Source organism: Opisthocomus hoazin, chromosome 7 (assembly GCF_030867145.1).
Source record: "Opisthocomus hoazin isolate bOpiHoa1 chromosome 7, bOpiHoa1.hap1, whole genome shotgun sequence".
Classification (NCBI taxonomy): Eukaryota; Metazoa; Chordata; class Aves; order Opisthocomiformes; family Opisthocomidae; genus Opisthocomus; species Opisthocomus hoazin.
In genome coordinates, this window is record NC_134420.1 from 30,521,567 (window position 1) to 30,533,714 (window position 12,148).

The following is a 12,148-nucleotide window of genomic DNA, read 5'->3' on the forward strand; positions in this document are numbered from 1 at the left end:
GAGAGAGAACAGGGCACTGAAGCAGCAGAGGTAAATAATGAGGGGGGACAGGACTTAGGCACCCCAGCACCTGCATGGGATGCACACCGCAACGGCTCCTCCTTCTGAGTTTGAAAATCGAAAGTCCCTGGGTTTTGGGCAGATATGCCAGCGATGCTGCTCATGGTTAGTCCTTCCTCCTGCTGCACAAAAGTTGCCAAATGCTCCTCAGGAAAGTGATCTCCAAAACAGGAGGTGTACCAAGACCTTGCTATGCAAGTGAAGGAAGCTCCTGGCCTCCTCCTCCTTCCAGACATCTGCTCACCAAAGCAAAGCGTGCTGCAAATTGTAAACTACCACAGGGCCCGTGCAAGCTACATATCCTTCCTGTGGTGGTTTACAGGCAGCAGCTCCTTTCCCTCCCAAGAAGGAGCTATGGACAGAGCAGTGTTGCTGGAAGAAACAAAATGAAACAAAAAACCCCCCAACAAACCATCTAGAGAAGGAAGTGCGATGATGACAGGAAAGTTTGTTTACTTGGGCTTTTTGCTCTGATCTCAGCCAAATGAGGAAGGCAGTGTGTCAGGGAGTGCATATCTGGCTCACTAGACAGGCTGAAATCTCGAAAGTTCAAGTGCTCAGTGTCCATACACAACACCTTGCAAAGACCTGTTAGTCCAAGGACGTGTTTGGTGACCCCGATCAACAGCTCTTCAAACTCAGACTCATTTGGTCCTACACTTGCTCTGCTGCGTGTGTCCTTTCAACAGCCAAATCCAAGAGGCAACCTCCACCCCACCCCACCCTGAGCAGCTTCACCTTCAAGGAGGTGGAGGACTGGTACCAGGAGTTCTCCTTAGTAGCTCTCCTTAGCTGCTCGATCTCCTGTACCCCCATGTCCTGCAGCTCCTTCCCTGGCTCCATCCCTGTGCGACGCCGGCTGGAGCCCCACCAGAAAGTGATTCAGCTGTTTCTTTGACTGTCACAGCACAAGAAGATGAACACCATGTCATCCTTTCCAATATCAGCCTCGGTGTTTGATGTGATTATCTGCTGTGTTCACTTAGCACTTGAACATTCAGACCTATCAATTTAATTTTAATTGCTCCCTTAATTTGATCATTGTGTTGCTCCACCTCTAACTGACTTAGAGGAGTCTGGTAGTAAACTTGCCCTGCAATGTGCTCGACTTAAGCGTACATTTGCTTGGTTGGCCTTTGTATAAGATTCACGAGGCAGAGCACAGAAATTGGTTTATTCTGTCAACTGGTGGCATGGATAATGAACTTGGGCAGCAGAAGTCCCTTTGGTAATGCACTCTGCTACCAGGCCAGAGCTCCTGTACCCCACAAAGCCTGTCCTAGCCTTCCCCCAGCCATGGAGGGGCTCAGGCTGAGGTGCCTGCTTCCAAGCCAGGCAGGGTTTCCTCTGCTGAGGGACTGCACATATTTCTGTCCAGAAATGGCCACTTCCTCCAAAAGCATTTCTGAGCATGACTGGACAGGGAGGAAGAGCCAGGTATTTGCTACACCTCTACCAACTCATTCCCCCTCCCCCCCCCCCCAGCTTAGCTGCATGCAGCCCCTTACAGTACCTCTCAGTGTTTGACATGCAATAACTGGTGGGATGACAAGGGACAAAATCAGGCTCTAGAAACTGTCGGGCCTATCCTCCAGGGGCTGCAAATCCTCATCCCCTTGAAGCCGCCTGGGTGAGGATGCCCACGCAAACGCAGCCTGCACGGAAGCAGGAGGAGCTGACAAAAAAGTGGGAGCAGAGCAGAAGAAATTCTGGGCATCGCATTCCTCACCCCAGGACTGTGCAAAGCCCCCAGAGACTTCCCTCAGCTTTGCTCTGGCAAAACCAAGCGCCTGCCCGCCCATCCTCCAGCTGCGGGTAAGCGGACGGGCAAGCCCAAGTCCCCAAAACACGCCTCTTGCAGACAAGAAGCCTCGGGAGCCCGGCAAGGATGGGCTCCCAGTAAGCACACTACAGCCAGACGTGCAGGGAGAGCCATGCATGCCCTGACGTGCCATCTCTCCCATCCCCTGGGAAATTTATATTTTTAATTAGAAGAAAGTTAAGGAAAGAAAGACGCGTGCATGTGTAGGAGTAAACCGTCACCCGGGTAGCTGATTTCCTCCATGGAGGAGACCGAAGCAAAGGAACATTTAATCCTGCTGGCTGAGCACGGCCAAATTGACATCTACAGGCACTTCTCTGTGCAAATGCCGTACGGCGACAAACAGCCTGGGTAACAGGATAAGCTTTATCTGAACAATCAGGCACTTCAGTGCAGCCTTCCAGGGCCACCGGCGCCGGCCAGCAAGGGGTCGCCTGGGGACAACTCCTCCAGCCCGGCAGGAGACTCGAGAAAAGGAGCTGCAGAGCAGCCAGGGGTGTTGCTGGATGCGGGCAACTTCGCCAACTTAGCCCACTGAGGATTTTTCTCAGTGAGCTCCCGCTTTGCCTAGAAACTGGCCTGTCACCCAGCCCCCTTGGCAAAGCCCTTCTACTTGCCCCCCGGGGACGGGAGGCTGCCCACTCCCTGCCCACCACCCAGCTGCACACCTATGCAGCCCACGTGCCCGCTGGCACAGCGGCCCCTCGCACACCGAACAGGGCTTCCAGCCTCAGCCGCTGCTGGCATCCCTGCCTGCCTTCTGAGAGCTCTTGTGAGCGCAGGGATATTAATGATGCTGCCTTTTGATATGCAAACGGAGCGCTCATTATGCCTCTCACCCCACATCCTCTGAGCTGTTAATTAAAGAGTGTGCAGCAGGCAGAAAATTATCATCGTCGCCTGCAAAATAAACCAACAACACTCGGATGGCTGCACCCCACCCCTCCAAAGCACGTGTGGCAGGGCCCTGGCAGTGGCAGGACAGACGGAGGAAGGGACCCACGCTGCCCAGCGCTTGGGCAGGTGAACCCCACAGCTTCCACAGTGCTGGAAGCCACGGCCAGGTCACGGTGCCCGCATTGGGACCAGCCAGGCTGAGGGCAACAGTGGCACATGCAACCAACGCACATCTCCCGGGTGGCAGAGGCGACAGTGCCACCCGCCAGCACCACGCTGCTCTTTGCCCAGCCTCTCCCAGGCTCAGGGCGAGCAGGAGAGACTCCTTTCCATCAGCCCAGGGAAGGATGGCTTTCCCCAGCCCCTGCCTGGCTGCTCACCGATAGAAGCAGAGGTGGCAACAGGTGATCTTAGTGCTGGCCTTCGTGGTGCCTCTACTTCTTGGGGCAGAGGGAGGCCTGGACCCACTGCATCTTTTTGAGGGAGGGTAGCAATGGCGAGCTGCCCTTGATGGCACACCCTAGAGAGCTTCTACAGCAGCCTGGAAGCAAGGCTAGCAGGGCTTATGTGCAAAACAAGCCAATGCTTTGACCTCGATGAGGTTTTTGGGGAGGGAGGGGTGAGCTGAACGGGAGCCAGGTGGGCAAGGATGCCCTGACTGCTCACAAAAATGGCAGTCCTCTCCCACCACTGCCCTGCCAGGGGAAGGGGGTCTCCCAGGCCCTTCCCCAAACAGCCTCTTGCCCTGCTCCGGCATCCCGCTTCGCAAGCAGCCAGCGGATTTTTTGGGGCTCTGAATCCAGTCCTCGCAGAAAGAAGCAAGTGCCTGCAGCAGTCACGACAGATCAAAGGGAAGGGTGGGAGCTGGAGCCCACAATTTCCTTCTGCTCTGACTAAACGAGGAATCAAATTAACCTGTTAGTGAGTTGAGTGGAGACTGCCCTGACCTACTTTCCTTCCTAGGTGGATTCGTGTTTAACCCAAGAGCGCACCGGTCACAGTTGCTCCCAGGGGCTGCCTGTGCCCCTCTTTGCTGGACCAAAACCTCAGCTGTGACTCTCTAGCAGAGGATGATGCTCCTGGAAACTCCAGGTCCCAGCACACGACTTTCCTCCCTCCTCATTGAATAGCGGGGGCAGGGGGGGTGGAGGAATGGCAGTTTGCTCTCGGGTGGGTTTGGGCGCATTTTGGGTGTCCCCTGCCCTTCCACAGATCGCGAAGGCTGTGAAAAGAGCTGCTTTGAGACATGGCACAGCCCTTAGCTAGAAGGACGCATTGGTTTTTTTTTCTTCTGCCATTTTTTTTTGGATATAGCCTGCATTTGTCTCTGCTGTTGGGAATCAGGGATTACTGCAGAAATGAGACTCTCCCACTCACTCCTCTCACGGAGCTGGTTAGAAATGACAGAAACAGCAGGTGCCCGGTGGACAGTAATGGACTCGCTGTCTCTCTTTGCACCCGACAAGCATTGCCTGATTTGTAACCCTGCAGAAAAGGGAGAGCTTGCAAGTGGGAGGCAGGCTCAGGAGCTGCCTGATGCTTTGGAGAGATGCTGCTCCTTTGCAATTTTTTGCCCACGAAAATAAAAGCAAACCCCCAGTCATGCTGTAACCAGTAGGCACAACTAAAGGTGTGCTACAAGGGAGACAACACCACCTCTCCCTGGCCTCCCGGGACAGGCTTTAATTGCTGCTTGCCTGAGAAGGTGGTTCAGGTCCCCACCACGTCCCTCTTTCTCCTTGCTCTTTCCAAGCCGATGGTGTTTCCGTGCCCCGGGGAGGAGGCTCCACGATGGCAGAAGGTTGCTATGTGCAGCTGGAGACGGGGATCATGGAGCAGCTCAGTGCTGCAGGACAGACCCTGATCCCCCATGTCTCCCACACCTCCACCGAGAAGATACTGGGAGTGGGATCTAAGCAGCCCCTCAGATATTTCTACTGCTCCTGACCACTGCTGTACCCAGGTGCTGTGCTCCCTGCGGGGACTTCGGAGGCTCCACAGGGTCTGTGCAGAGATGATTTGTCATGCCCTCCTCTGAGATTTCCTCCTGTCTCCCCTGGTGATGGTGCTTCACCCCCACGCCCGGGGTGCAGCATGGCGGGGGCCAGGGAGCCAGTGCTGGGGTTTGCCAGCTCAGCTCTCTCCAGAGGCGGACAACAGCCACTGCCTCATCCCCTGACACCGAGGCCTCAGCTAACCTGGCAATGGCAAATGTGGCAATGACTCACCCAGGGGTGGAGATCACGGCAGCTGCTTTCCCTGAGGCAGTGAGCACAGGACTGGTGTTAGTTCCTCTCCCACCCCATCCCATCCTCTCAGGACACGGATGAGGTGGAAGATGCAAAAGCAACTTAACCCAAAAAACTCTGCTTCCTCACCTCCTCCCCACCCCACGGCCAGGCCTTTCCCCCACACCTCCAGCCTCCCGGGACCTTGCTGCAGGGCTGAGGGTCCATAACCCCTGTGTCAGTGGTTCTACACAGCTCCAGCTACCATGTGCTGCCCCTTCAGCCTCCCTCCTGCTCCTCCCACCAGTGGTACCATCCATCTCCTCATCTCAGAACTCGCCCTGCCATCCATCACCAAGCGCCTGAGCACATTATCCTTCGCTTCTCCAGACTGCGGTCGAGGAAGGCAGCTGGGACGAGGCAGTTACTTTGCGGAATCCCAGATGTGCTTGCGTCTTGGCTCTGTGTGACTGCGCTGTGGGGCTGGAACTTTGCTAATTCAATCACTGTGAAGACCAACAAGGTCCACAGAGCTGCCCAGCACAAGGGCACTGCCTGCGATCCTCGGGGATGGAAACCATGGCAGACGGGACAGCCCGAATACCACCGCGCTGGACCACAGGCAGCTAAATCCATCCTTGTTGCCATGTCCTGGCCAGCACCCCAGGGCTGCAGTATGGATTACACGCTGTCAGGACCGAGTGCGATGCCCTGTCTTTGCCTGAGGGCAGTGCAGAGGCTGGGAGTGCCCAGAAGCCCAGCACAAGGGCACAGGCATGTGAGAGAGGATGGGGCCGGTTTTTGCCCAGTGTTTGAATGGTTTTGCCTGAGACCATAAAGTTTCTGAGGCTGAAGCCTACTCCTGGCTCTGGGATTTTTCCCAGATGCCGCTTCTCTGGAGTTTCACTTGCACTCTTTGACTGTTTCCACTCCTTGAGGTGGGGGCTTTTGCCCGCAGCATCCCTGCTCCCAGTACTGCTGCCCTGCAAACCCTGGCTTTGCTGTGCAGCCCTCCTGCAGCGAGGTCAGTGCTGGAGCTGCCTCCTGAGCCCCCGTGCCCACAGCTCCACTCACCAGTCCCTCCTTCCCCAGCCGCCAGGTCCCCCAGAGCAGCTCTAGCCCCCACTGCCCCCCATGCCAATAGACACATGAGCTGCGGGGAGAAGCGGGCAAACACGTGCTGTTCTGCCACGTGAGTACGGTAAAGAAATCCTTACAACAGCGTTTGCTCTGACTGATCCAGCACAAAAATGACAGCAGGGAAATCACAGTACTTCCATCTCTGAGATTTCCACGGTAACACCTCCTGTGCCAGCACCGTGGCAGGGATGTGCCCGCGGGGGAATAGGTGGCATTGCTATTTCAGAGCCCCTGAGGGTTTGACCCATGCTGACCCAGTATCACAGACATGTTAGCTAGGGGATAAAAGATTTTGGAAGTCTAAGAAGAATTACAGCTTCTCATCCTTTATTATATACATCAAAAAAACAATTCTGATAAATATATGGTTTAATGTGAGTCGGTAGTAATAGGTGCTACAAATTTAAATACCTCACCGCACACTCAGTGCATAGCTATGCAGAACTACGAAGCACTTTGGATTAATATGCATTTAGTATAATGCACCAGTACTTAATTTGTATAGAATTGCTGCATTTCTGTGTGGATGCTAGTACTAAATGTGCATCTACATGTTGACTGTGTAGATCCCAGCAGATATTCAGATGTCAGTGTTGATCTAGAGCTTTAAATGACCCCAGAGTGATGGTTTTAGAGAAGCACCTGATGACTGGAGGGCTAAGTGGCTGTCAGGCCCTGCAGGCGCCTGTTTGTGGGTCCTGCTGTTTCGGAAGAATAGGAAAGGATGAACAGTCCTGGCTCTCAGACAACGCTTTTTGGCGTGACTTGACACTATCCATCAATGCAGGAGGCTCTCACCTGCTAACCAGGGTTGAGCAGAGCTTGAAGTGGAGCTCTGTCAGCCTCACGGCGTATCCCAAGGGATCCCGGCAACAGACCTCTCAGCTCCTGCCACTCAGCCAGCCTGTCCTGGCTGTCACTGAGCTCCGAGGGGCTGGTGAGTCACTGGTGTCACATGAGGAGTGGAGTCCTCTAGAGATGGCACCCGGTCCTCACTGCCGCTCTGCTCGCAGCAGCCTGGGGAGGGGCCACGCCATGTGAACCCCCGCAATGCGCAGATCCCTGGCAGCTTGCTGGCGCTTGATTTCCCCAAGATTTTTGTCCAGACTAATGTGAAAGCTTTCCACTTCCTTCCCAGGGACCATTCTGCAGCCTCGGACCCCTGATTACCAGGCAGCTTCCCACCCACTTCCACCCCTTTCTCTCTAGTTTCATCCCTCTTCTCCCTCCTCCCTTGGGTATTTGCACCCTGCTACCCTGTCTCCATCTAGCCAAGCCAGACATCAGGCTCTTTTAGTCTGTCCTCCTGTTTTTCTGCAAACGGACCCAGTCTGTTTCAGCCTCTGGCAACCACCCTAGGCTGGATGCAGTGCCCCAGGACACCGGTGGGTTTCTCCAGAGGGACGGGTCGCCCATCGGCTGCCTCAGCCATGCCAAGGACGTGTCCAACCTCAAATCCCACTGTCAGTTTCAACTTGCAGCTGTAGGGACCCACCATCCTTCTACCCCCACTCCCAAGCAAGACATGGAGCATGGCCATCATGCCAATCAGGAGCTGTCCCTTCCCATGCCTCACCCTACCCTTCCCCAGGCAGGTGGAGGCCCAGTTTCCCCACACAGTTCACAGTCCTGGGAACTGTGCCTGGTGGCACTATTTGAGGCAAACACGCCCACAGATGTTGTAGCATCCTCCATCCTTGGAGTTTTGCAAGGCCTGACTGGATAAAGCCCTGAGAAACCTGGTCTGACCCCATAGCTGACCCTGCTTTGAGCAGCAGGTTGGACTTGAGGCCTCCTGAGGTCCCTCTTCCAGACTGAGTTTTCCTGTGACCCTAATCCCCTGCCCCACACACACATTTTAGGTGTGACCCCAGACCTTTCCCAAGCTGCAAGGGGCTAAACTCTGCCCAGGCTCAGGTCGGTGGCAGCATCTTCTTCGAAGGTCTCCTCTCACAGCCAGAAGCCGTGATTTGTGCCAGCCTCCCTCCTCCATGCCTTAGCCCGCTCACGGGGTGTGCACAGGGTCTCCCTCCTTTGCATAACCCTCCCAGCCTTCCCCCTTACTGACTCCCTGGGGGACCCCCTCTCGCCCCCTGCCCCCGGCGCCGTGATCCGACGACAGTGCCAATGAGTCAGAGCTCGTTCGGCAGAGAGGGGAGGCACGCATCCTCTGCCGGGGAAGCCGAACAAAATGAGCAGAAAATGCACTAAAGCCTTGCCACTCGTTTATGGCTGACAGATTAGTTTTGCATTAAGTTTTTAACGTGCCTGGCTTGTTGGCTCTGCTTGGAGCACAGCTGAAGCAGGCAGCAGAGGAAGGAGAGGGGAGGGCGGCGGGGGCAGCAGGTCAGGTGGCCTTGCATGGAGCAGAGGGTACCTTGGATGCAGCCCCTCCGCCAGGCAGCCCCAGCTCAGGGGGAAAGCAGTGGGCCTTCTGGCCTGCTGCCCCCGGGATGCTGGGGGCTCCTGCCTGCAGGGAGAGGGAAGAGGGGATGTGTTTCTAGCAGGCACCGGGCAACCCACATGCCCTCCTGCAACACTGGCATCTCCAGCCGGGTCCAGCCAGACGCCAGGTTTTGTCCCTTCCCTCGGGAGCCACAGCCGCTATCCTTCGCAGAGCAGGGCAGCTTCCCAGTTCCATCCCTTCGTCTGGTGAAGCTGGTGGCTACAGTTCATCCCCAATGAGTGCCCGAAATCCCTGCCCAGCTCACCTCTGCCTCCCCAAAGGCTACAGGAGGTCAGCAGAAACCCTGACTCTGCGGGCACCATGGCGGTCTCCAATTCCAACCCCAGGAGGTTGCAGGAGGGGTCTCCAGGTCCCAGAGTAGCGTGTGGGCAGGTGAAAGCCATAGTGAAATGTGATGACATCCAGTGCACTCCTGGGAAAGTGCAGTTTCATCAAACCTGAAATATCCCCCCTCAGCTGCCACCAAATTTCTGCCAGTTCTGGAAGGGGAGTGGATTGTAGCTGAGGCACAGCCAGCTCAGATGAGGCTGTTTAAACTACAGCAGACCCAGATCTGCTGCAGTTTACACTGGGGACTACATCCAGACCCTTAATCTAGCCGTACTCGGTGGTTTGAGGTGTCTTCTTTCTTGCAGGGGTTAGCGGGGTGAGTGTTTTCAAAGGGAAGCGAAGGGATGGCGAAAAGCAGCATCCCCAGCTGGGAGCAAAGAGCAGCTTTTGTGGAAGTCACACGAAGAGAGAAATCAATACAGCTCTAAAAAAGGCACGACAAAAGAACAAGTGGAAAAAGCAAGTGGCCCACCAAAATCAAACCAAAAGGTGCAAGCAAGGAGCTTGACAGCTGCCTGGGACAGCAGGAGAAGCCACTGAGGAAAAACAAGGATAGAGTCAGAGCCTGAAACACATGGGGCTACAACAGGGCTCAAGAAATAAAACTTCCAATGCTGAGTCTCCACAGTGTCCTGAAGCGGAGTTCAAGCCCCTTCTCTCTCCAGAGGGCTCCTGCAGCCTGTCTGGGAAGGCAGCAAGGCACCCCGTGCCCCACCTGGCCTCTCGTGCCAATGCCTCCTCCTCCACCCGTGACCCTGCCTTCTTGCTGGCTCCACTACACCACCTCTAACGACCCTCCTCAGGGAAGGATCACGCCCTGAGACAGTCCTGAGATGTGCTGCTGGGTGCTGTGAGGACAGTGCACAAACACAGATCTATGCCGCCATGCAGTTTTGCAGCCCATGAAGCTTTTCCGTGGCCATCTCACGGAGCAGCCAGGCAGTGCTCGTGCAGAGCGCAGGAGGTCCCGGCCCAGAGACCCTGCTTCGGGGCCGAGAGGCTCCAGGGCATCTTCTTGCACTTCTCTGGGGAGACCAGCCAGGTCCCTGCCCCAGCCAGCGTCCTTGCCTGCTCCTGTCCCTGTGCTGGGTCAGCAGCCTGGGGATCGGCTCCAGTGTTATGCCTGGAGGAGAAGAAGCACCAACATGCAAGCTCAGCAGAAGAAGTGTCCCATGGGGACAAGAGCCGCTCCCCTGTCCACCCTCCAGCAGAGCCGTCAGAGCAGCCAGTGCTGTAGGCTGGAAAGCTGCAGCCGTGAGTGTGGGCAAGCCCTGAGCAGAGGCAGGGGAAGCAGGAGGTAGCAGGAGGGCTCGGGGAGCTGGGTGACCTTGGAAGCCACCTGCTGAATCTGTATTATAGAGCTAATCCCGGATTTTGGCACTCAGATGCCGACAGCAGCAGCCCGCAGGTACCCCAGCAGGAAGCCTGCAAGCAAACACCCCAGGGCACCCAGCCAGCATGCCGTGGCTCCGTGCCACAGTGCTGCGGGCTCTCTGGCTGCCTGGTGCCCACCCACAGCTCTCACATGGCCCCCCATGTCACCACGGTACCGTCTAGGACTCCCTGTTGGCATCTCGGCCAAAGCCCCCGCCCTCCGCTGTCCTCCCCAGTCCAGTCTGTGGGGGAAGCCCACGGAACGGAGGGAGCTGCAACACCGGAGTGCCACGGCTCGAGTGGGAGATGCCCCTGGGTTTACAGGAGGGAACCCCGACTCCTGGGGCCCCCGAGCGCGCTGCCTACCGCCTGCTCACCGCTGCTGCCTGTGCGGCTGGGCTGGCCCCGGCTCCCTGAAAGGGCTCATTGTCGTCGGCGGCAGGGACACAGGAGCCATTGAGGGCGGCGGGTGCCCCTCGCTCCCGGCCGCGGGCAGCCCCGGCCTCCCGAACCCCGTGAAAAGGCCGGTTTGTAACGCTGCTCGCGGCCGGGAGCTGCAGCAGGACGAGGCACCCAGCACGCGCTTCTGGAGCTCCCAGACGAGAGCAGCCTCTGAACTTCACCCTCTTACCCCCTCCTCCGCCAGCCCCGCCACCCCGGCACAGAGCCACATCTCTTCAGGCTCCCCAGACCTGACTTTCTCCCCCAAGCCCGGCCCCAGCCCCTCGGGGCGATGCTGCAGCCCTGCTGAGCATGGCCACCGCCACCCCGACGCTCCCCAGAGCGGCTGCCGGCCGCTCCCCGGGCTCTCCGCTCCCCCTCTGCTTGGTATGGAGCTGAGCAGGACCCAGCCTGGCTGGGAGGGAGCGGTGGCAGCACTCCAGCTCTGCCTGGCCCGCAGCAGCTCCTGCAGCCACCAGTAAGCACACATTGAACTCCTGCAGCACCAGTAAACACGCACAAGGAGGAAGGACGGGCGCCTACCCGGGGCAGCTGGCCCCGAGGCATCCGGCGGCGCGGGGCCTGGCTGGGCTGTACCCTGCGAGGGATGGCAGCGTGCTGGAGGCAAAGCCCCCCGCCTCTCCCGGCCCACAGCACCCCAGAGGTGCGTAAAAGGACAAATTAATTCCACGGTGACCTGGCTGTGTGACCCGTCCGACAGCGAATGACCTTTTCTGTCCCGACCACGGAGCCAGGAAGCTTTTGCCAACCACACGGGCAGTGTGGGGGGGGGTCAGGGCAGGCTGAAGCAGCAGCTCCCCACCTTTGCTGGCACAGACCTGGCAGGGAACAGGCTCACCCCCTTCCTTTCCGGGGGGCCCGGCACGCTGACAAGGAGGGTGAGTGCCTGCCAGTGGGGCAGCCCTGTCCCGTCTCGTGGATGCCACGGTGATTTGGGGAGGGGGCATGGGGATGGTACCCGACTGGGCTCACTACGGGGGGCTTCAGGGCACAGCTTTCTGCACCCTCCAAGCAGCGGCTGGAGGAGACAGGGTGTCCTTTGGGATGGACAGGGACCCATCTGTCCTCAGAGAGACAGACAGATGCTCAGGGTGCTTTCTGGGCTCGTGGTGTGAACGGCACCAACTCATGTGCATCCGGGGTGTATTCGGGCTCCCGCGGAGGCTTTGTGGACTTTGAGGAGTTTAGGGTGAAATGAGAGACTCCGCTGATGCCTTCTGCTTCCCCAGGGGCTTAATGAGGGCTAATTCAAGGCTCTGCAGAAGTGTAACACCCACATCAAAAGCAGTGGGGAGGTGGAGCGGGCGCTGTGCGTGCCAGTGGTGTGGGTCACGCCTGGATCTCCGGCAGAGGCACGGCTCTGGGATG